The sequence below is a fragment of the Propithecus coquereli genome, unplaced genomic scaffold (genome assembly GCF_000956105.1).
Source record: "Propithecus coquereli isolate 6110/MARCELLA unplaced genomic scaffold, Pcoq_1.0 Scaffold163, whole genome shotgun sequence".
Classification (NCBI taxonomy): domain Eukaryota; kingdom Metazoa; phylum Chordata; class Mammalia; order Primates; family Indriidae; genus Propithecus; species Propithecus coquereli.
In genome coordinates, this window is record NW_012140858.1 from 4,087,290 (window position 1) to 4,109,239 (window position 21,950).

General features: G+C 44.1%; 1 protein-coding gene across 2 annotated transcripts in view; it reads right to left on the reverse strand.

Moving 5' to 3' along the window:
• The window catches only part of DFNB31 (deafness, autosomal recessive 31), a 91,304-nt gene that overhangs the window by 34,837 nt on the left and 34,517 nt on the right, over window positions 1-21,950 (reverse strand). The window lies entirely within an intron of this gene.

A 21,950-nucleotide genomic window follows, 5' to 3' on the forward strand; every position in this document is an offset into this window, starting at 1 on the left:
ACACACTCGTATATGTGGATATGAGTATGTGTGTGTTATATGTATACAGTTGACCCTTGAACAACATGGGTTTAAACTGTGCAGGTCCACCTATATGCAGATTTTTTTCAATAAGTACATTGGAAAATCTTTTGGAGATTTGTGACCATTTGAAAAACCTCAAAGATGAATAGCGTAGCCTAGAAATATCAACAAAATTGAGAAAAAGGTATGCCATGAATGCATAAAATAGATATAAATACTAGTCTATTTTGTCATTTACTACCATAAAACATACACAAATCTACGAGAAAAAGTTCAAGTTTATCAAAACTTATGCACACAAACACTTACAGATCATACATTCACGGTACCATTCACGGCCGAGAGAAATGTAAACAAATGTAAAGATGTGTATTAAATCATAACTGCATAAAACTAACTGCAGTACACCCTGTGTTACTGTAACCATTTCATAGCCACTTCCTGTTGCTATTGTGGTGAGCTCAAGTGTCACGAGTATATGCCTAAAACACCGCGTGATGCTTGTCGTCTCTGGATGAGCACGTCATCTCTCCAGTAAATTGCATGTTGCAGTAGAAAGCGACCTTTCGCAGTTCTCACATATTTTCATCGTGTTTAGTGCAACATCATAAGTCTTGAATAACACCACGGTACCCAAGCGAAGTGTCACTATTGATCCTGCAAGTGCTCCCAAGAAGCACAGAAAAGTCCTGACAGTGCAAGAAAAAGCTGAAGTGCTTGATTGCTACTGTAGCCTAAGGTCTGTAGCTGCGGTTGCCCGTTTCGGGCAGACAATTCATCTTGCAAACAGATGATGTAAACTTATGGTATTGATAAATACAGTACCGTGCCATGAATGTATTTTCTCTTCCTTAGGAGTTTCTATTTCCTTTCTCCAGCTTAATTTTTAGTAAGAATACAGTACATAATACATATAACACACAAAATATGTGTTAAACGGCTGTTTTATGTTATCAGTAAGGCTTCCAGTCAACGGCAGGCTATCAGTAGTTAAGTTTTTGGGGAGTCAAAAGCTATAGGTGGATTTCAACTGCGGGAGTGGGTAGCGCCCTAACTTTTGCATTGTTCAAGGGTCAACTATATGTACAAATGTAGGCATGTACATTTCCTTGCTTTGTCCACCGAAAGGCCTATAAGTAATGACACCCCAGTAGCAACAAGCCCATCTAACCCCCAGAATTTCATGTCCAAATGCCATTCGCCACTGAAGAGTCAGGGCCCAGCTGGTTCCAAGGCTGGGGCCAGAAAAGAACAGGATGAGCCTGAACCATATTCTTGGGCCAGAAAGTAAGGAAGTGCTCAAAGAACAACAGCTGCATGTCAAAAGGACATAGGAGCCAGCTGGTAGAGACTGCCATTTCCAAATCTGGGACACTTTGAGTATCAAAATAAAGAATGCCAATAACGAATTATAACCTAACATGCTAAATCAATAAATAAGAGGACAAAGGTCTTTTCCATAGTAAAATGCCTATTGAATTTTTAAAAATTTTGCAAAACACCAGAATCAGGCCAAACTAGTAGGTAAAAGTTTGATGAGAAACAGGATATTTGCAGTCTCAAAATATTACCCACAAATTATTCATTAATTACAAAAGGAAAAACAATAATTTCTGAGTACAGAAACATGGCAGACATTACTGATCCAAGTGATCAAGGTTACCCTCACTAATAACAGGACAAACTGACATCATGGGACCCACCGAGGACCCAGCACCAATGTTGGGGTGTTCCTGCCAAAATGCATAACCTGACCCAATCATAGCAAACATCAGACAACACAAATAGAGGAACACGCTACAAAATAATGAGCCAGAATTCTTCAAAAATACCAATGTCATGGAAAGATAAAGAAAAGCTGAGGAACTGTTCCAAATCAAATGAAATGAAACAGTCATGAAAACAAAATGCAAGGCATGATCCTGGACTGGCTCCTGGACTGGAAGAAAAAACAATCGCTATAAAAGGACATTATTAGGACAACTGGCAAAATTTGAGGCTATGTAGATTAGATAAGGGTATTGTACTGATGCTAAATTTCCTGATTTTGATCATTGTTCTGTGGTTATATTAAGTGAATGTCCTTGTTCTTAGGGGAAAAAAATATCAGAGTATTTAACAATAAAGGGACATGAAATATACAACTCCAGCGTTTCAGAGGGGAGAAGAAAAAAATGGAATGATAAAGTAAATGTGGCAAAAAAACAAAAAATGGGTGAATTCAGGTGAAGGGTATACAGGAAGGAGTTCTTTGCAGTATTCTTGCAACTTTTTTTGTAAGATTGAAATTATTTCAAACCAAAACACTTAAAAAAGCAAACCCTCAAACTTCCAAGTCCAGTCCATTGTAGGGAGCATCAGACATCAGAGACTAAAGTGTGTTTCCATTTCTGTGCTTCATAGTCATAAGGAAGGAAATGGACCTTCTCTTCCAAATACATTTGAACCCTCCAAGTGTCACCAAGAAGAAAGCAACACAAGTTGAGGCCAGCACAGGTAAAGGAAGATGATTCGACAAGAGCCAAGGGCCAGAGCTATGACAGGTGTTGGCGATACAGTATGCATAACACGAGTTTCCCATAGCTGCTGGGACAAAGTACCAGAAACTTAAAAGAACACAATTTTCTTATCTTACAGTTCTGGAGGTCACAAGTCTGAATCACTGGGTTAAAATCAAGATATCAGCAGTGCTGAACATTCTGGAGAGTCTGGAAGACAATCCATTTCCTTGCCCTCTCCAAGCTTCTAGAGCAGGGGTGGGGAACCTGTGGCTTTCTAGGTCCTTAAATGTGGCCTTTCGACTGAATCCAAATTTTACAGAACAAAGCCTTTTATTTTTATTAATACATTTTTGTTCATCTTTTATATTTTTATTTTATTTTTTAAAATGAACATATTTAAAATACCAAAGAATAAAATGTTTCAATGAAATAATCCTCCCAGATTGATCTAGAACATGAGTAAGCCATAAGGGCTAAGTGGACGGGTGCTATGCTCATGATTTAGTTCTAACTTCCCCTGCCTGACCAGCGCCACTACCAAATGAGGCTGGTTGGCCAGAGACGCCAGTCTGTTATCAGCTTTTGACAATGGTGCATCATGTTTCTGTTTGAAGTGGAATTTGAGAATACTTGCACAGCTCAACAGGATTTTTTTTAATTCTGTCTGCTTAACAGCCCATTGTGTCAAAGAAGACCAAGAGACTGCCGACAGAAGAAAACAGATTTTTTAATGAGGATTGGGAATTGCAATATTATCTTGTTTCTGCTAAAGATAAGATGATTTGCTTGCTTTGTGATACTGCAATATCAACATTAAAGAAATTCAATGCTCATCAGCATTATAACACTCATAAGGACCACAAATATTTTAAATCAGAGGGAGAAGCAAGAAAGGCTGTATTGCAGAAATTAAAAGATGAAAAGCAAAAGCAAAGACAATTCTTTCAAGCAGCAATAAGACCTGCAAATAATGCCACTGAAGCAACTTATAAAGTAGCTTATATACTCGGGAAAAAAGAGAAGCCATTCAGTGATGTAGAAGTTGTGAAAAAATGCATCGTTGAAGTTGTAGGATGCTTAGACCCTCATAACGTTTCCAAGTATGAACAGCTGGCTCTTTCAAGGAGAACCATAACTGATCGGCAGCATGAATTGGCTTCAACTTAACAGAACAACTTCATGCAATATTTCAAAAGGAAAATATATATTATTCAATCACTTTGGATGAATCAACTGATACTATTGACTTGGCGCAGGTTTTATACTTCATTTGGGTCATAACAGATTTTCTTTGCTACAAAGAGTTACTCACTTTGGGTCCTCCTGCAAATGGAACATGGGGAATAGATATCTTCAACAACTTTCAAGATAAATATTGTGAAGTTGGACTGAATTTGGTAAATTTAGTGTGTGTATGTACAGACAGTGCACCTTCCGTGACAGGAAAACATGAGGGTTTATTGCACAGATTTAAAAAGTATTAACAGATCTAGATGCTCTCATTTCTTTTCATTGTATCTTGCATCAGCAAAATCTCTGCACTAAAGCTACTGTTTTAAGTGACACTTTGCAACAAGTAATAAGTATTGTTAACTATATTAGTGCAAATGCAACACTGCCTCATCAGTTTTGTAACATGCTAAAGTTGAAGATGAGGTATTCAGTGTGGATTTGCTGTATCATTGTAAAGTGTGTTGGCTATCGCAGAGACAGGGGTTAGCCAAAATTTCATCTCTGTGAGAACAGGTAGTCAAATTTCATGAAGAATAGAATCAGCAATGTGAATTATTAAAAACAGATTTCTACAGAAATGAAGCATTTCTGTGTGATATGTCAAATCAAAATGAATATTTTTTTGCAAGGTAAAACCGAGTCTATATGTGATACGTGGCAAAAAATCCAAACATTTTGAAAGAAGCTATCTTTTTAAAAACACTTCTTCAAAAGGAAATTTCAGATGAACATTTTCCCCAGTTAGCAAAGGTCATCAATGAGCAGGATGATATATGGGAATCATTTGAAGAATATTCAGCTGTTGCAGACTTATTAATTGGAGAATACAGTGAAAGGCTCACTGACTTTGAGAATTATAACACCACATGAAAATTAGCATTTCAGCCTCACCTAGTTGCTATCACCAAGGCACCTAAAGAACTACAGATGGAATTGATTGAGCTCTTAGTAGATGACATTTTAAAATCATTGTTTGATACTAGGAAAGGTCCAATTGAACTATGGAAAAATGCAGTAGAATATCCATGCCTTTGGCAACATGCTGGAAAAAATGCTTTCTTTCTTTTCAACCACTTACTGCTGTGAATCTACATTCTCCTACCTAACCCAAATCAAGATGCTCTTGTGGTACCCATCTAGAGGATCAACTGAAACTGTGGACCTCCATGCTGCAACCAAATATTCAAATGTTTTCCAACAAAAAGAAGACATAACAAAGTCATTAAAAGGTTAGTGAACTTCAAAATCAACAAATAGTTTTCATTTTTTGAAATTATTAAATACATAGTAGTTAGAGTTTTACAAAATAATATACATTTTTAAGGATATGTAATTGAAGTTTCTTGAATGTGGCCTTATTTGATTACAGCTAAATTAATGCAGCCTTCCAACATGAAAGTTTCCCTACCCCTGTTCTAGAGGCTGCCCATATTCTTAGGCTGGTAGCCCCTTCTTCCATCTTCAAAGCCAGCATCCTTGGGCCAAGTCCTTCTCTCAAGGCCATCTCTCTCGTTCTCTCTTTCTGACTCCCACTCCCACTCCCACTATTAAGAACCCTTGTGATTATACTGGGCCCACCAAGATAATCCAAGGTCATCTCCTCTCTCAAGGTCAGCTGAGTAGCAACCTTAACTCTATCTGCAACCTTAATTCTCTTTGCCTCATAACCTAATATAGTCACAGGTTCTCGGGATTAGGATGTAGCTATTTTTGGTGATCCTTTATTCTGCCCACCAGTATCTGTGGTAACAGGAACATGGTGGGCACTCATGGACACCAAACAGAACTTAATACCAAAAGGCCCCACCGCCCAGTCTAGGTGAGAAAGGGTTAACAGGGCATCTGGCCCTTTGCCAGCTGGAGCACAACTTTGGTGAAGCTTGCTAAGGAACATTCCATAAAATGGTGCAAAAACCTTTGCAACTTGACTTCTAGGAATTACCCAAAGCAAACAATCATGATTATATAAAATTTAAATTTATAAAAAGAATCTGGACTCCCCTCCTAAATGTCTAAGAACCAGTGATTAGCCAAATACCATGTGGTATATCCATAAAGTGATTATTACGAAGCCATTAAAAATAATGTAGAATATTTAACCACATGTAATGATTTTTTACAAATAAACATGTTTTAAATTATAAAACCAACATAAACACATAGTACAAACAAAATAGTAAAAAGAAGGTATACATAAACTGTAAAAATCTCTTCCCAGAATACCTTTTCTCTTAAAAACATCTCTCAAGTCCTGAAATCTGAAGTCTAGGCCCCTGGACTCAGGCTAAGAAATAACAACCCCTGGGAGTTTCTTGAGCAATCTTTCAGGAACATTCTCTCTCCTCTTGTTTTTTTGAACTCTAATCCCATGACAGATTAAGGAACTCTCTTCACATATATAAGTATATATAAATAAATATATTTCTCTTTTTAAAAAACCAAAAATGGGATCACATAACACTCTGGGCCTTGAGTTTTTCACTTAAAATTTTGTAAAATATTCCTTTCTGACATGGAAGGAGCTAAATGCTACATTGTTACAGAGGGTGGGAAAGAAAATAGTCTGATCCCAATTTTGCTAAAACGTTTTTATCCATATTGTATTCCATGTAGGCATAACGCGCTAGAAGGGTACACACCAAAATTATTGTACTAGTTGCCCCTTAAGTGTAGGATTTTCTGTATCTTCTCCAGTAAACATGCTTTGCTTTTGAATTCAGATTTTTTAATGTTATCTTAACATTGCCTATTAATGTGGTCTTCTACTGTGTTCAAAGGACTGGAAGAAATACGCCAAACTGTTCATAAGAGTTGTCTCTGGGCCAGGTGTGTGGCTCACGCCTGTATTCCTGGCCTGGGAGGCTGAGGAGGGAGGACTGCTTGAGGTCGGGAGTTCGAGACCAGCCTGAGCAAGAGCAAGACCCCGTCACTACTAAAAATAGAAAAATTAACTAGTCGTGGTGGTATGTGCCTGTAGTTCCAGCTATTCTGGAGGCTGAGGCAAGAGGATCGCCTGAGCCCGGGAGTTTGAGGCTGCAGTGAGCTGTGATGACGCCACTGCAGCCTGAGCTACAGAGCAAGACTGTGTCTCAAAAAAACAAAACAAAACAAGACAAACAAAAAAAGAGTTGCCTCTGAGTGGTAAATTCCAGGCAATTTTAATTTCAAGCTCTTTATTCATTTTCTACGCTCTCTAAATTGTATACGAAGACCATACTGTCAAGAGTAAAAGAAAAAAAATGCTAAAAAGAAATGTAAAAATTTAGTAGGGGAGCAGGGAGGCATGACACAGCACTGGCCGTCGTCATCTTCCCACCTTCTCTAACGTTTCCCTTGACATTGGGGGTCTGGGGAAGACTGGGGCTGGGTCTTGGCAGACATGCTGTGCCATGCTGGGGAAGCAGCCTCTCTATTCCACCCGGTCCCCTCCTCGCTTCTTAGTAATTTGGGATGAATCATTCCTGCCCCCCACTGGGCTCCGCAGCCTGCCAGCACAGATAGCTTGGAGGCTGTTTAAGCTCCTCTAGAAAGGTCCTCTGAGGTTTCTCTCATTTGTTACTCCTTTGAAAACTTTATTTCAATTAGAAACGGCTAAATGCCTGACTTCAAGGGAATGGTTAGGTAAATTATAATTCAGCCACAAGATGGAAGATTATTATGTAACCATTACAAGTTGTGCTCATGAGAAGTTTTTAATTACCTGGGAAAATGCAAGTGAAAAATGTGAAATGCAAAACAGGATATACCGGATAATATAAATCATGCAAAAATATACAGAAAAAAGAAGAAACTCCATCAAGAGGCTAGCAGATGGAAACAATCCAAACGTCCATCAACTAGTGAATGTGGTATCATCATACAGTAGAATATTATTCAGTCATAAAAAGGAATTTACTGATATATGCTATGACATTATGCTAAGTGAAAGAAGCAAGACACAAAGGCCACATATTCTGTGACTCATTGATACGAAATGCCCAAAATAGGCAAATGGAGAGAGGCAGAAAGTAGATGGTAGTTTTCAGGAAGCAGGGGAAGGGGAGAATGGGCCGTGACTAATGGGTACAAGGATGTTTTAGAGGGGTGATGAAAATGTTCTGAAATTAGATAGTGGTAATGGTTGCACAACCTTGCGATGATACTAAAAATCATGGATTTGTATATTTTAAAAGGGTAAATTTTATGGCATGTGAATTATATCTCAAAAAAAAAAAGGAGATGCTAATAAAAGCTGCCTTCGGGAGGTCTGGGTCCTTCCACTTTCTGCATGTGTTTGTGCAGATATTATATACTGGACTTAGTACGTGAATAGCTGGAAAAAAAACTAAAAAGAAACAGGTTCCTCAAAGGGTTTGGGTCAACAGCCCTAGTGCACAGCCCCACTCAATTACTGGACACCCCAACCTCAGAAAGCTCTGTCCTTCCATCTGCCTGACAACAGCTGGAATTAACACAGTCAGTCCTGGTGTCTTGTGTAGCTCTAGGCTTATTGGCCAGCTGGGAAGTCTCAGCAAAGCTGCTGGAGCCAGTGTCTCCTTCCCTATCCCATGCTCCTCTCCCCACCTCTCCTCTCTGTCAGCTTCTTGGCCCTCTCGGCACACCTGGGCCCCCACCCCAGGCCTCGGTGCCTTTGCTCCTGCGAGTTCCTCCTTGAAGAGTTCTTCCTTCACTTCTCTGCCTGGCATAATCTTCTTTGCCCATGCAATGCCCCCACCAAACTGCGTACGCTTCTGCTGTTTTAAATTAACACGTTAGTGGTCATGTGTTACAGCCGCCCTAGGACACTTGGACAGGAAGGACAGTCTACTCCCCCCTCCCCTTGAGCCTGCATGGGCTTGTGGCAGCTCCGAACCACAGAGCCAGCTGAGGGACACTGCATGCCTTCTGAGGCTGCGTCGTAAAAGGAATACAGCTCTACCCACCTCTCTGCCAGCCCCATCCCCTGGAAGTCCCCTCTAAGCCACCATGCTTAGAAGCAGCCCAGACCGGCCCTGTGGAAACATGATGTGGAGAGGCCCGTGCAGAGAAGAATGGGGGCCCCTGGCCCTGAGCCAACATCAGCCTCCAGACACAGAGGAAACAGGCCTTCCGATCACTCCAGCGCCCAGATGCCAAGTCTTACGTCTGCGGCTGCAGACATCATGGAGCAGAGATGAGCCACCCCGCCATGCCCTGTCCGCTTCCTGACCCGCAGTATCCGTGAGCAGAATCCGTGGTTATTGCACACCCCTGCGTTCCGGGGTGGTTATGCAGCCACAATAACCACAGCATTTGCTGCGTCATAATTTGCACTTGACAAGGTCCCTCGGCGATCTGTACGCAGGGTCAAGTGCCCGAAGCAGTGCCCAATATGGCCATCTACCTCTCCCAGAGCCCTTCACGTGTGCCCTGCGCCACAGCAGATAATTATCTCCCTTATGAAAGGGAGGCCCAGGCTGACCTCAAATTCAGCAAACTAGAGGCACCCTGACAGGCAGGCATTGAACTTGGCATTGCCACATGTGAAGCCAGAAGAGCAGCTGATGGCCTTCCTGGAGCCAGCCAGCTCCCCAGGCTGTCACCCCACCCCGGACGCTTTGCTCAGCCACCTGGGAAATGACGGATTAGAATGAAAGCCAGCCCCACTGGCAGCTTCCCTCTGGTGAACAAAACAGTTCACGGGGACCCTGAGCACACAAATGAACGCTCTCACCTTTTCCCGTGGCCAAGCCACCCCTGGGTTCTGCTCTCACGGGCCTCCCTGCAGAAACTAAGTTTTTTTGGCAGCGGCCCGCCTGGGAACAATTACCACCCTAACAGGGACCTGTGAAAAGACCAGGCAAAAGGAATAAGCCCTTCGAACATTTGCAATTTATTAAACACCATTCAGAGAAGCCATTCCAAAAACCCAGCTAAGAAAGTATCATAAAGAAGGACTGAGAATGTGGCACAGCAGAGGAGGGGGGAGGTTACAACAGTCACCCAGCATGTGGCAGGTTCCTCTGGAAAGAAATCACCTTGCGGCTCCCTGGGAAAGACGTTCACCATCAGAATCAATTCATCAGCTACCTGAGCATTTCAGACGTCTCACCGCGGGCGCACGCACCCGTGTGGATGAGTCCAGTCACTTAGACAATCACAGCTACCATTTTTTGGTTGCAATCATGTGCTAGGCACTGGCATAGGGGTTTTACATGCATGAGTTCATTTCATCCTGACAATATAGTGCCTAGGATATAGGTGGTATTATTAGTATTATCATTATTATCAGAAATTGGAATCTATAGGAGCCTGAGAAGCAACCCTCCATCACGATCCCTGGGAAGGGAAGCAAGATGCCAGCTCTGACATCCAGGACTTCTGGACGCCTGACCACAAGTGAGAGGTGGCCGCTGCACCTTGGGGAGAGGCAGTCCCAGGGAAATGGCTAACTGGAAAAGCCCTGCTCCAGCGAGAGGCTTTGGAAGGCAGCAAAGCCCAGTTATCCATATTGGACCTCAGCAATGACATGGCAGTTACTATGCCACCTCTGGCTGAAAGAGCCTGGGGATTCTCAAGGTGCCAAAGCAATCCGGCTGGCGACGATGCTGCTCTGCCATGATCCCTGCAACAGGGGCCGGGTGGCTTGCACACAGGGCTGGCCGGCCAGAGCGGGACTGGCAGGAACAGCCTCGGTTTATTCCGCCCCAGACAGCCAACGCAGGACTGTCCCTTTGCCCGGAAAGCAGGCCCCACAGTGGAAACTGCCCTGACTTGGTGTTAGAGGACAGAGCTGGGCCTGCATCCTTGGTCATCCTCGGCCAGCCACTTCCTGCATGTGACTTTGGACAAATCGCTTCCACTTTCTGAGCCTCAAACGAGACAAATGCTAGTGACCTTACAGAGTTATACTGAAAATCAGAAATAGTTTTTTAAAGGCAATGTTGTTTTGAATACTTTATCTGCATTAGGTGCTCACTAGAGAGTCTCAGGCTTCATCTTCAGGAGGTTCCTAGAGATATTACTTCCCCAGTTTTACAAATGAGGAAACCCTCAGGGAGATAAAGTAACACAGCTGGAAAGTCTGACTCCAAAGCATCTGCAATTAACTCCCTCGTGCCGCTGGAGCTGCCTGGGAACACCATCCTGGTGCCCGGCACGCAGCAGGTGTAAGTGGCTGCTATTGCAGGATGAGTTTCCCCCCAAATTAACGTTTTCTTGCTGAGATGCAGCTTTAGTCATAAATTCTTATTTAAGTAATCTCAAAAGTTGAGCTAGGCCCATGCTCTCACGTGGAAATGGCAGACATTTCATTATCTGGGCTGCAAATCCCCACTTTCTGCCCCACGGCAGACACCACTAAGCACTCTTAGCATTAGCTAAGTATTCTTTTAGCTAAGTATTTCTTGCAGAGCGCAGCTGTGAGCACACAAGTGCAAACACTTGTGCAGCCACGCTAATTAAATGGCATTGGCACGCAAGATGTAGATTACTTGCTATCCTTGGGATTGGAAAGAGCACTGGATTTGGGGTTAGAGAAACGTGGGCAAAGCCCTTCCCGTGGTAAATAAAAAGCGCTTTGCCGATCTGAGGCACTGTGATTCTGCACGAGGCCACCCTGTCAGCGGCAGCACGCAGAGGTGAGGCACGTGGCCTCGGAGTGCCCTGCGTTTGAATCTTTGCTTCTCTGCCAACTAAAAATGTGCTTTGGGGCAAGTCGCTTAATCTCATTCTCAGGTTCCTTATCAGTAAAACAGGGATGATGACCCAGAAGCTCCTCGTGGGGCTGCCACGAGAACAGAACAAGAGGATTGAGATACAGCATCTGGACAGGGCTTGGCCTGCAGTGAGTGTTCAAATAGTTTGCCTTTGTGCCGTTGTGATTATGCAGACGTCAGGAATATCACCGTGGGCGTGTGTGGGCATGAACGCAAATGCCGCAAACACGGAAAAACAGAAGTAAAGGAAATCGATTATTCACTCCTCCCTCACTGTCAGGGAGCAGTAAACTCAAGCTGCCTACAGGGGAAGGCCCTGTCCTGTGTTTCTCCCTCAGCTTCCCTGAGAAGCACGTCACAAAAGTTTGACCCCTCTAAGTTCTGTAAGAGCCACGGGGTTAGCCAGGGACGGTGTGAGGAGAGGGAAGAGATGGGAATAGGACTTCTGTGACTACCTGGGTTTTAATCCCGGCTCCCCCACTACTAGCTGTGTGACCTTGGACAAGTTACTTAACCTCTCTGGGCTTCAGCTGCCCATCTCTAAAATGGGGATAATGCTAGAGTCTCCCCACAGGACTGCTGGGAGGATTAAATGACTCAATGCAGGCACAGCACTCACTAAGCAGCAAGGGTGGCACAGAGAGTGCACTCCCCAAATGCTGGCGATTATTGCGATTATTACTGCAAAGTAGAAATAACTGGAAGACTGCTCTGCCCTAATTTACTTGCTTCTATTATTACCGTTCCCTGTCATTACCACTACGCTCACACTGCCCAGTCTTCTGCCACTTTCACCTTGCTTTTACCTTAACACATTCCAAAAGGCCAGAAGAAGCCTCCAGATTCCAAATCTAAAGGCAGAGTGTGCAGAAACGTCGGGCAGGTGTCACTAAGGTGCTGACAGCAGAGAACCGGGCAGAAGCAGAGAGGGCCAACTGCCCAAGGTGCCAAGGGCCGTCGGTCTGAGTTTCCATCATTCAACTTCAGGGTTATAGAGCTAACAGGGCAGGTTCTAGAGCCAGATCCCTCATCCGGGCTCCACCATTTGCTTGCTGTGTGCCCTTGAGCAAGGGATGACCTCTCTGAGCCTTAGTCTGTTCATCTTTCAATGAAGGATGTTAGGGCATCTATCTCGGAGACTGTTTAGGGATTCACTTAGGTGGAGCACACAAAGCACTAAGCAGGTGCCCAGCCCAGACTAATCACCCCGTGGATGCTGGCTGCCATCATTTCTCTTGCCAGCGCTCTGTCGGCACTCACTGGGGCACCAGGAGTCTTCACTGCCTTCTGTCTCCCACTCCCGCCGTCCCCATTCAACATAATTTCTATGCAGAGCACACAGCGCACACAAATCTAGGTGCTGGGTCACACACACCTCTCCCTCTAGATCCCCAGCACCCACACAAACACCTGCAGTGCTCCAACAACGAGAAAGACTCACTGGGCCCCAGGGTGCCCAGGGAGGGACACAGCCACCCCTCTGCCACCAGCAAACAGCTCTCTAAACCCCACTTGAGGAAGATGAAAAACTGGGCATGCCCAGGAGACACTCTGTGGTTCTTCCTTCCCCCACTTTCTTCTCTTTCTAGCAAAAGAGAGAACATTATAGATTCTAAATCACAAAAGGAAAAATATGATAATACCAAGACCACGAGAATACACGTTTGCTACACTTTTGAGCTTCTACTTTTGAGGAGGCCCATCTCAATACTCTGAAGTGGCAACAGCTTAGTCAAAATCTTATAAATCAGAGATGTTAGGTTTTGAACTGAGAAGAGAAAGCAACTTTCTAAGAAGTTGATGGTTGAATCATGCAAGGAACAGAACAAACAAGAAGGATCCCAAGTCACTGCGTAGAGCAGGCCAGACCAAAAGAGATCTGGAAGGACAGGCCATCTGTTAACAGCTGTCACATCTGGGGCCGGTGGGGCAGCAGGGAAGGACCTTCCTGCAAACATGGGCCAGCGAATTGCTTCTCTTTGCTACAACTAGCAAGTACTATTTTGGTAATTGGAAAACACATTAAAGATTTTTAAAATGTATATTACACTCCGCTAAGGTGGGTGGGTGACTGCCAGGATCCTACCCTGTAAACTACTATTTTCTCTTTATAATTATGAAATACATTGGTAGAAATATTTTGAAATTATACCAAAAAAAAAAAAAAAGTCCTGTTTCTGCTTAAACTCATGCCCACGTTTTAGCATCCACTGGTGCATCTTGCCTACAGAAATGATCACTGTACCATGTTCTAAGGGGCATTTTCTATGCCCACGCTCCTTCTACATTTATGGATGGGAATTTTTCCTCAAGGAAGAGTTGTCTCTTCTTCCCCATCTGGTTATTTATTCAGTTATTTATGTAATTGCATCAGTATGGGCTCATGGCTACTTACTTTATTCTCCTTTGGCAACTAGCAGCACTTTTAGGTTTCTTTTATTTGTAGAGTAGTAGTTAGAAACTAAGATCTGGGTGCTAGGTGTACCTATTATTATTGGGGTGTCCCTGCCTCTAGCCCTTCTCAATAGATAGAGTTGAGGAACCATATGGATGAACATCAATGCACGCATACACACGTCTCTATTTGTCTCTGTATCTAACTCTGTGTGTATACATGTACAGTATTTTTTCCATTTTTTGGTAAATGAGTCCATACCGCTAGGACTGACTCTAATCCTACACCACAGGCCTTATTCTATCTCCTCCCTGCTTTTTACTTGTAACTTTTTCCCAGTGAGAAACCTGGCTCTCATTATCTAAAACATAGCTGCTTATTTTTTATTTTTTCAACCCTAGTTGAAATAAAGTAGCTTCAGATTTCCTGATCCATACCCTTTTGGGAAACAGAAAAACTGCCGGTGGAGCACAGTGTTTGCATATGGTTCCTGTCTTTGACCTACAGTATCAGCTGAACCAACGTTTCCCAGTTACTGAGATCAGCTGCTTTCTCTTCCACCACTGGCAGTGCGGCTGGGGGAATCCTTTGTCTTCATTCGTCTCATCTGCACTTCATCTTCCCACCCCCCTCCCACAAATATACACATCCTGGCTGAGTTTTAAAAATTTATATGCAGTAAAACTCACTCTGTAATGTACAGTTCTGTGGGTTTTGACAAATGCAGAATCATGGGATCATGTGTCCACCGCTACAGTTCCAACACAAAACCGTTTCCCAGGTCTTCAGCGTATTTTGAGTTCTTTATATGTTCTCAGTACAGAGGTTCCCTGAATCATGATGGTTCAACTCGTGCTTTTTCAATTTTACGATTAAGTGATAATGCATTTAGTAGGAGCCGTGCTTTGAGTACTCATATACAACTACTCTGTTTTTCACTTTCAGTATTCAATAAATTACATGAAATAATCAATAGTTTATTATAAAACAGGCTTTGTGTTAGATAATTTTGCCCCACTGTAGGCTAATGTAAGTGTTCCGAGCACGTTTTAAGGTAGGCTGAGCTGTGGTGCTAGTAGGTTAGGTGTAGTAAATGCATTTTCAACTTGAGATATTTTCAACTTATGACGGGTTTATCAGGATGTAACCCCATCATAAGCTGAGGAGCATATTTACAAGTCCTTTTTAGAAATGTAATTAGAAAGTATTTTCTTTCTATGGTTTGTCTTTTCATTCTTTTAAATGTATCTTTTGCTGAGCAAGAGTTTTTAATTTTAATGAAGTCCATTTTGTCAACAGACTTTTCTTTTATAGACCATGCTTTGCCTAACCCACGGTCAGGCAGATTTTTCTCATATGTATTCGTCTAGAAGAACGATAGCCTTACATTTTACATTTTAGTCTATGATTCATTTTGAGTTGATTTTCTTATGAAGTGTGAGGTTGAAGTTCATTTGTTTGCACACAGACATCCAATTGTTCCAGCACCATTTGTTCAAAGGACTGCCCTTTCTCTAGTGAATGACCTTTGCACTTTTGCTAAAAATCAGGTATATTTGCATGGGTTTATTGCTGGACTCTTTCTGTTCCATTGATCTGTATGTCTATCCTTTCATTAATACCGCACTGTCTCGTTTACTGTAGCTTTGTTTTAAGTCTTGAAGGCAGGTACAGAGTCCTCCAACTTGTTCTTCTATTTCAGAATTGTTTGGGCTCCTCTAGTTTCTTTGCCTTTCCATAAACAGTTTAGAATGAACTTGTAAGTATCTACAAAAAAGCTTCCTGGGATTGGAATTGGGATTGTGTTGAATCCAGATCAAGTTAGGGAGACTTGACATCTTCACACTATCGAGTTTTCCTATCCATAAACAGGATATATCTCTTTTTTTTTGTCGTTTCTCAGCACGCAAAAATTGCACACGTTGTTAGATATTTATACCTAAGTCTTCATTAGTGCTATTGTAAACTGTATTGTTTTTATTAACTTTGAATTCCAGCTAGCATATAGAAATACAATTGATTTTTGTGTGCTGACTTCATGTCCTTTGACTTTGCTAAACTCATTTATTAGTTCTGGGAGCTTTATTACAGATGCTTTGGAATTTTTTATGTAGATGATCAGCCCCTGTAAATAGTCTTACTTCTTCTTTTCTGATTTGTATGCCTTTTGGTTCTTTTTATTTACTTATTGCACTAACTACAATTTCTAGTATGATATTTAATACAACTGTTTAGAGAGAAAATTTTGGCCTATTTCAATCTTAGAGGAAAGCACTTAGTTTTTCACCATGAAATATGTTAGGTGTACATTTTTTGTAGATGCCCTTTATCAGATTAAGAAAGTTCCCTTAGATTTCTACTTTGTAGAAATTAAGGAAGCAGTTAAGCAGTTCCTTAACTGCTTGGTAGAGTTAATTTGTGAAAGCATCTAGACTTGAGTTTTCTTTTTTGGATGGTTTTTAACTATAAACTCAATTTCTTTGATATATACGATATATAGGTCATCTGTCTTTCTTTCTTAGTGTTAGTAGTTTGTGTCTTTCTAGAAATTAATCCATTCATCTAAGCTGTAGAATTTAAATGCAGAGAGGTGTTTGTAATATGCCCCGTCAGGAATTAAGATACTACTTTTGTCATCTTTATTAGGACTGCCATAAAATCAGCCACAATTAAAGAATAAAATACATTTAAAAGTTCCTTATTAAACAAATGTTATATGGTAACCACGCCTCTTCCCCCAGGAAGAATAAACAGAAAGCAGGCTTGGAGAGTTTGTCAGCCTTATTCTCTTCTCCCAGCAGAAGCATGAGACACAGTCAACAGGTGAGGTCAAAATGCCTGATGGCAAAAGGGGTCTCTGGACCCCCCTTTCAGAGAGTCCTTTCCCTCCCTCTGGCCCTCAGTCTGCTCGGATGTAAAACGGGAGGTTTGGAGGCTGGGATCTGTGAGCGTAGACTGATTTCTGCCATCCACCCTCCATGGGGAAGAGCTGAGGGTGGCCCCTACTGTCCACAGAGCACCTGCGACCAGCAAACGTCCCTGCCGGCCATGCTGCTACGCAGCTTCCTTTAGCTCGAACGCAAGCATCTCCGAGGGAAAGGGTTTGATGCTCAGTTCACATCCTAGGCGAGTGGGAAAAGCACTAACACTTCTTAGCAGGATTCGTTCCTTCAACAAAAATGCCAGCTCTGTGCTGGGTTCAGGCCAGGATGCAAAGGAGACAGTGTTCAACATTAGAGCTTTGGAGTCAAAGACACCTGGCTCGGGTCCTGCCTCGGCCACAGGCACTTCTTCAAGTCAAGAACTTCTTTCTGAACACCTACTATGTGCCAGGCTCTGTCCTGGGCAGGGGGCTACAATGTGTAAAGAACACAAGTCTCTGCCCCAGGTAGCCACAATCTGGAAGGAGAGACTGTCACGAAGCAAACACGCCCAGTTTATAGATGGGATTAAGAGTTCCTTCCACCCAGAGCTGTAGTGAGGCTTTAGAGAGATGGCACATGTAGATCACCTGCCACTTGGTGGGAGCTCAGCAAAGGGGTGCTGTCTGGAGGCTCAGTCCAGAGAGGGCAGGTGGGGAGAACAGATCCTACAGCAGAAGCCAGTCTGCGGAGGGGTCAGCCCCAGCCCAGCCGGCTTCACCAGTGAAACTGATGCACAGTCAGGCTCCTGGAGACGCCCAGCACCGTGACAGACCTGCAAAGCGGTGGCTTGTCCCCACAGTCACCAAAACACTGTTTCTACACCAGACACTCTACGGGCCTGCCCCACAACCACAAGCAGCATAGTGGGGACCCCGAGAGTGGGACATTCACAAGAACAGAGAGCCTGTTCCAAGAAGCCTCAGCCAGAATGGCAACTGGCTCCCATGAGCAGAGATGAAATGGGCCTCTCACCCCTGGACAACCTCCAAAGTGGAGGCCGTGGGGCTGGGCAGGATTCGGGAACCACACTGGGCTTCGGAAGCTTGGTGATTTCTAAGAAGACTCAATGTCCTTTATTTCCTCTCTCTGTAGTCTTTTGGTACTTGATGAAATTAGGGAACCAGGAAGGAGGGAGAGCAAAGCATGTGCCTGTGGTGGGCCTGGATCCCGGTGTGATCTCGGGCGTGCCACCACACCTCTCTGAGCCTCCGCTGTTCGCCTGTTACATGCTGCTATTAATGCCACCACAGGCTACGGGGACGATTACATAAAAGTGTACCTAATGTGTTCAGTATAGCGCCTGATTCATAACAACTGGTTAATAAATGCCAACTGCTATCATTATGATTATTTTTAAATGCCAGCCAATCTAATCATCTATGTCCTTAAAGGAACAAAGACAGTTCTGTGGTCCATTCTTTGATGGGGTTTGAAGCTGGGGGGCGGAGGAGTGCAAAGGAGTAAGAGAAATCCAAAGATAGATTATGAAGAGGGCATCAGCCCCTGCTGGGAGGGCAGGAGGGTTCCAAGTTCCATGGGGCCTCCCAGGGTAAGTGCTGGAGCCTGCCTGACCCTCTAAGTGTTTCTCCACTGGGCGCGGTGTTGTTCTGACCCCTCCCCGGACTCAAACAGCCCCGAGGAGCTAAGTGGGCTAAGCAGCTGGAAGCCAGGCAAAAGGCACATTTTCACTCCAGGAAAGCTCTGCACAGCAGCAAGGAGCCCTATTTACAAATAAAGCCTGTTCTTGGCTCCACCACCCACACTGCCAAACCCCTTTATTCCATTTCAATATGCCTAATTCCACTGAAAGTGCATTGGCAATAAACAGAATTAATCAGTCCTGGATGCCCGAGTGAGTGTAGGCAGGTGTTAGCATATCCGAGGGGCCTTGGAGGGGAAAGTAAAATAATGGCAGGGAATATGGAACGCTGTGCTGAGGAGGGGACTGAAGATGGAAAGGACTTTACTGAAGGCGGGCGTTTTATGAGCAAATAAAGCCTTTGATCGCCTGCAATTGAGAGGCAAACTAAAGTGAGTGGAAAACTTCTATGGAATATTTTTCCTCTGCCTTGTTTCAGTATGGAAATCACTTTACTGTTGCTGTTCTCAAGATTATAAAAAGAATGCTTGCTCCATTCAGACAATGAAAAAGGACGTAAAGAACAAAGTGAAAATCATCCATAATGTCACCACCTGAGATAACCACTGTTGACATTTTGGTGTGTGGGCAGCATAGATGCTCTCGATGCATAGTTTTGCATACACGTACAATACAAATGAGCTCCTGTTAGCTGTGCGGTTTTTCCAGCCTGTGTTTCCCACTTAACGATGGACCACAGATACCCCTCCACATTAATAACTGCGGATCTCCATCACCATCTTTTCACGGATGCACAGTATTGGGGGAATTGCACGCCCTGGGCGATGTGGTTCTGTTTGCCTCGATGGCATCGGCCGGCACCTTCTCCCCACCTGGCTTTCTGCATTCAGCCACACCTGCTTTCCTTTGCATCCTGGAACACTTCTTTCCACTTCAGGGATTTAGCATTTGCTGTTCTTTTTGCCTAAAATTCTCATTCGCTCTTTTTTTTGAGAAAGGGTCTTGCTTTGTTGCCCGGGACAGAGTGCCATAGCATCATGATAGCTCACTGCAACCTCATACTCCCGGGCTCAGGCAATCCTCCTGCCTCAGCCTCCCAAGTAGCTGGGACCACAGGTGCGTGCCACTGCGCTCGGCTAAGCTTTCTGTTTTTTGTAGAGACGGGGTCTCGCTCTTGCTCAGGCTGGTCTTGAACTTCTGACCTTAAGGGATCGTCCTGACTCCACCTCCCAAAGTGCTAGGATTACAGGTATGAGCTACCACGCCCAGCCTCCTCTTTCACATAATTAGTTTTGTTTTCTTTTAAATTCCAACTGAAATGTTTCTTCCTCCAGGAAGCCTTCCCTGATATCCAAGACCAGGCTGGTCTCCCCCGGCATACACTCACATGGGTTCCCTGTGCTTTGCCATCTTGATATTTATCATAATGGTAACTAAATAAACAGTTGTGTAATTTGTTTTTGTTTTTCCCTTGTCTTCCCACTAGAATATGAGCTCTAGGAAGTCAGAGACTGTGTCCGTCTTGCTCAGTCAGACGCTATAGAGTGCAGTGCGTGGCACGTGGGCATAATCAGTATATGCTCACTGATTAAATATTACAGAGAAGCGGGGCAGACACGGACACTGCCCGCCTGCATGGACTGTCCACTTCCTTCCTTCCACACAAAGGAGAGATCTACCTGCAGGTTACTGATTTTGGCCTCTCTCCGTGAATACGAGAACATACAGGTGAGGGAGAATGGAGTATGTTCCTAGTGTCTGGGCACCCTTTGGCCCTCTCGGGCCAGGAAAATGTGCAGATTGAGGAGAAAATCTCAGAAATCATCTAGCCAAATTGTCCACGCAGGCAGGCTGATGCCCAGAGAGGGGAACGACATGCCCTCCTTCACATAGCTGGTCAGTGGCAGGCCCCAGGTCCTAGGAGTCCTCCCCTGCACAAGGCAATTCCGGGCACTGTCAGGCCTGGGTTTAAATCCCAGCTCTGGTATTAGACAGAATTTGACCTTGGGCAAGTCAGTTTAATTCTGTGAGCCTCGATTTCTTTACCTCTCTGCTGGGAGCAATAACACCTGTGTTATCACCGGGAGGCTCTATGGTATAGTGGCTGAGAACACAGAGTGTGCTGGCATGAGTTCAAATCCCAGTTCCAGCACTTCTTGGCTGGGAGGCCATGCTCGTAATAACGAAGATGATGATGTTTGTCTCAGTCAGTTCAGGCTGCTATAACAAGCACCACAGAACTGGGCGGCTTATCAACAATAGAAATTTATTTCTCACAGTGCTGGAGGCTGGGAAGTCCAAGATCAGGGTGCCAGCAAGCAGATTTGGTATCTGGTGAGGGCCCTCTTCCAGGTTCACAGGTGGTGCCTTCTCGCTGTGACCTCACAGAGCCCGGAAGGGGTGAGGGAGCTCTCTGCGGCCCCTTTGATAAGGGCACTAATCCCACCTTCATGACCCAATCACCTCCTAAAGGCCCCACCTCCTAATACCATCACCTTGGGGGTGACAATTTCAACATAGGAATTTAGGGGGGGACACAAACATTCAGTCTATGGCAATGTTTACTATAATAATTAATAATATCAGTTTGCTCCTCATTTGATCTTTTCAGTAATTCTGAGAAAGGGATGCTACTTATTATTAATACACAGGAGAGGGAAGCTCAGACAGGTGGAGGGGACACTCCAAGGTCACATAGCTATAGAAGCAAAAGCAACAAAACTGGGAGTTGAACACAGCCTTCCTGACTACAAAGCCAGAGCTCTTCCCACTACACCTGTTTCCTGAGAGACCCTGACAGATGCCTCATCTCTGCACTCCAGCCTGTCTGCCAAGGTGCAACTTGGGGTCCACACAAATCTGCCTTGACACTTTCTTCTCATCTGTGTGGAGAATCAAGTCCCCCAACGCGGTGGGGCATGCAAGGCCCTTTGTTACACGGACACCACCTCATCCTGTGCTTCGTCCCCCTGGCCCTGCACATGGACCAGTCACCCATCTGGTCACCCATAGTCAAGGTGCATGGTTCAGCCAGACGCTCCCTTCCTTCCCTAGCCCCTCTACCCCCCACCGCTCATACCCCCCCAAGGCCTGGCTTAAAGGCCATCTGTGCCCATGGTCATTACTCCACATCACTGCTGTGCCATCCCTAGTGTGAGGATTTAGCCCAAGCACACAGCACTATTTATTAATACCTCTGTGTCCTGGGTCCAGCGTCCTCATGGGCAGAGTCTTGCCTCTCTGAGCAAGTTCCCGGTCCACCCTGGCGCGGTGCTAAGTGTTAAGGCCATGGGCTCTGGAATTAAGACTGCCTGATTTCAAATCCTGCTCTACAACCCACCAGCTGTAAGGCCTTGGACAAGTCAGCTTAACCTCTCTATGCCTCAGTTTCCCCAACTGGAAAATAGGAGAAATCACAACCTGTCCCTCAGGGCAGCATGAGGATTCAATAAGATGATTATGTGTGAAGTGAATCTCAAATGCCGGGCACGTGGTTAGCCCTCTTTAAAATGTGAGCTAATAATACCATTTCCATAATTGCAGGTTGCCCCTGATTGAATGCCAGCCCTGAAGCCACCCAGTGAAACCCCAACCCCA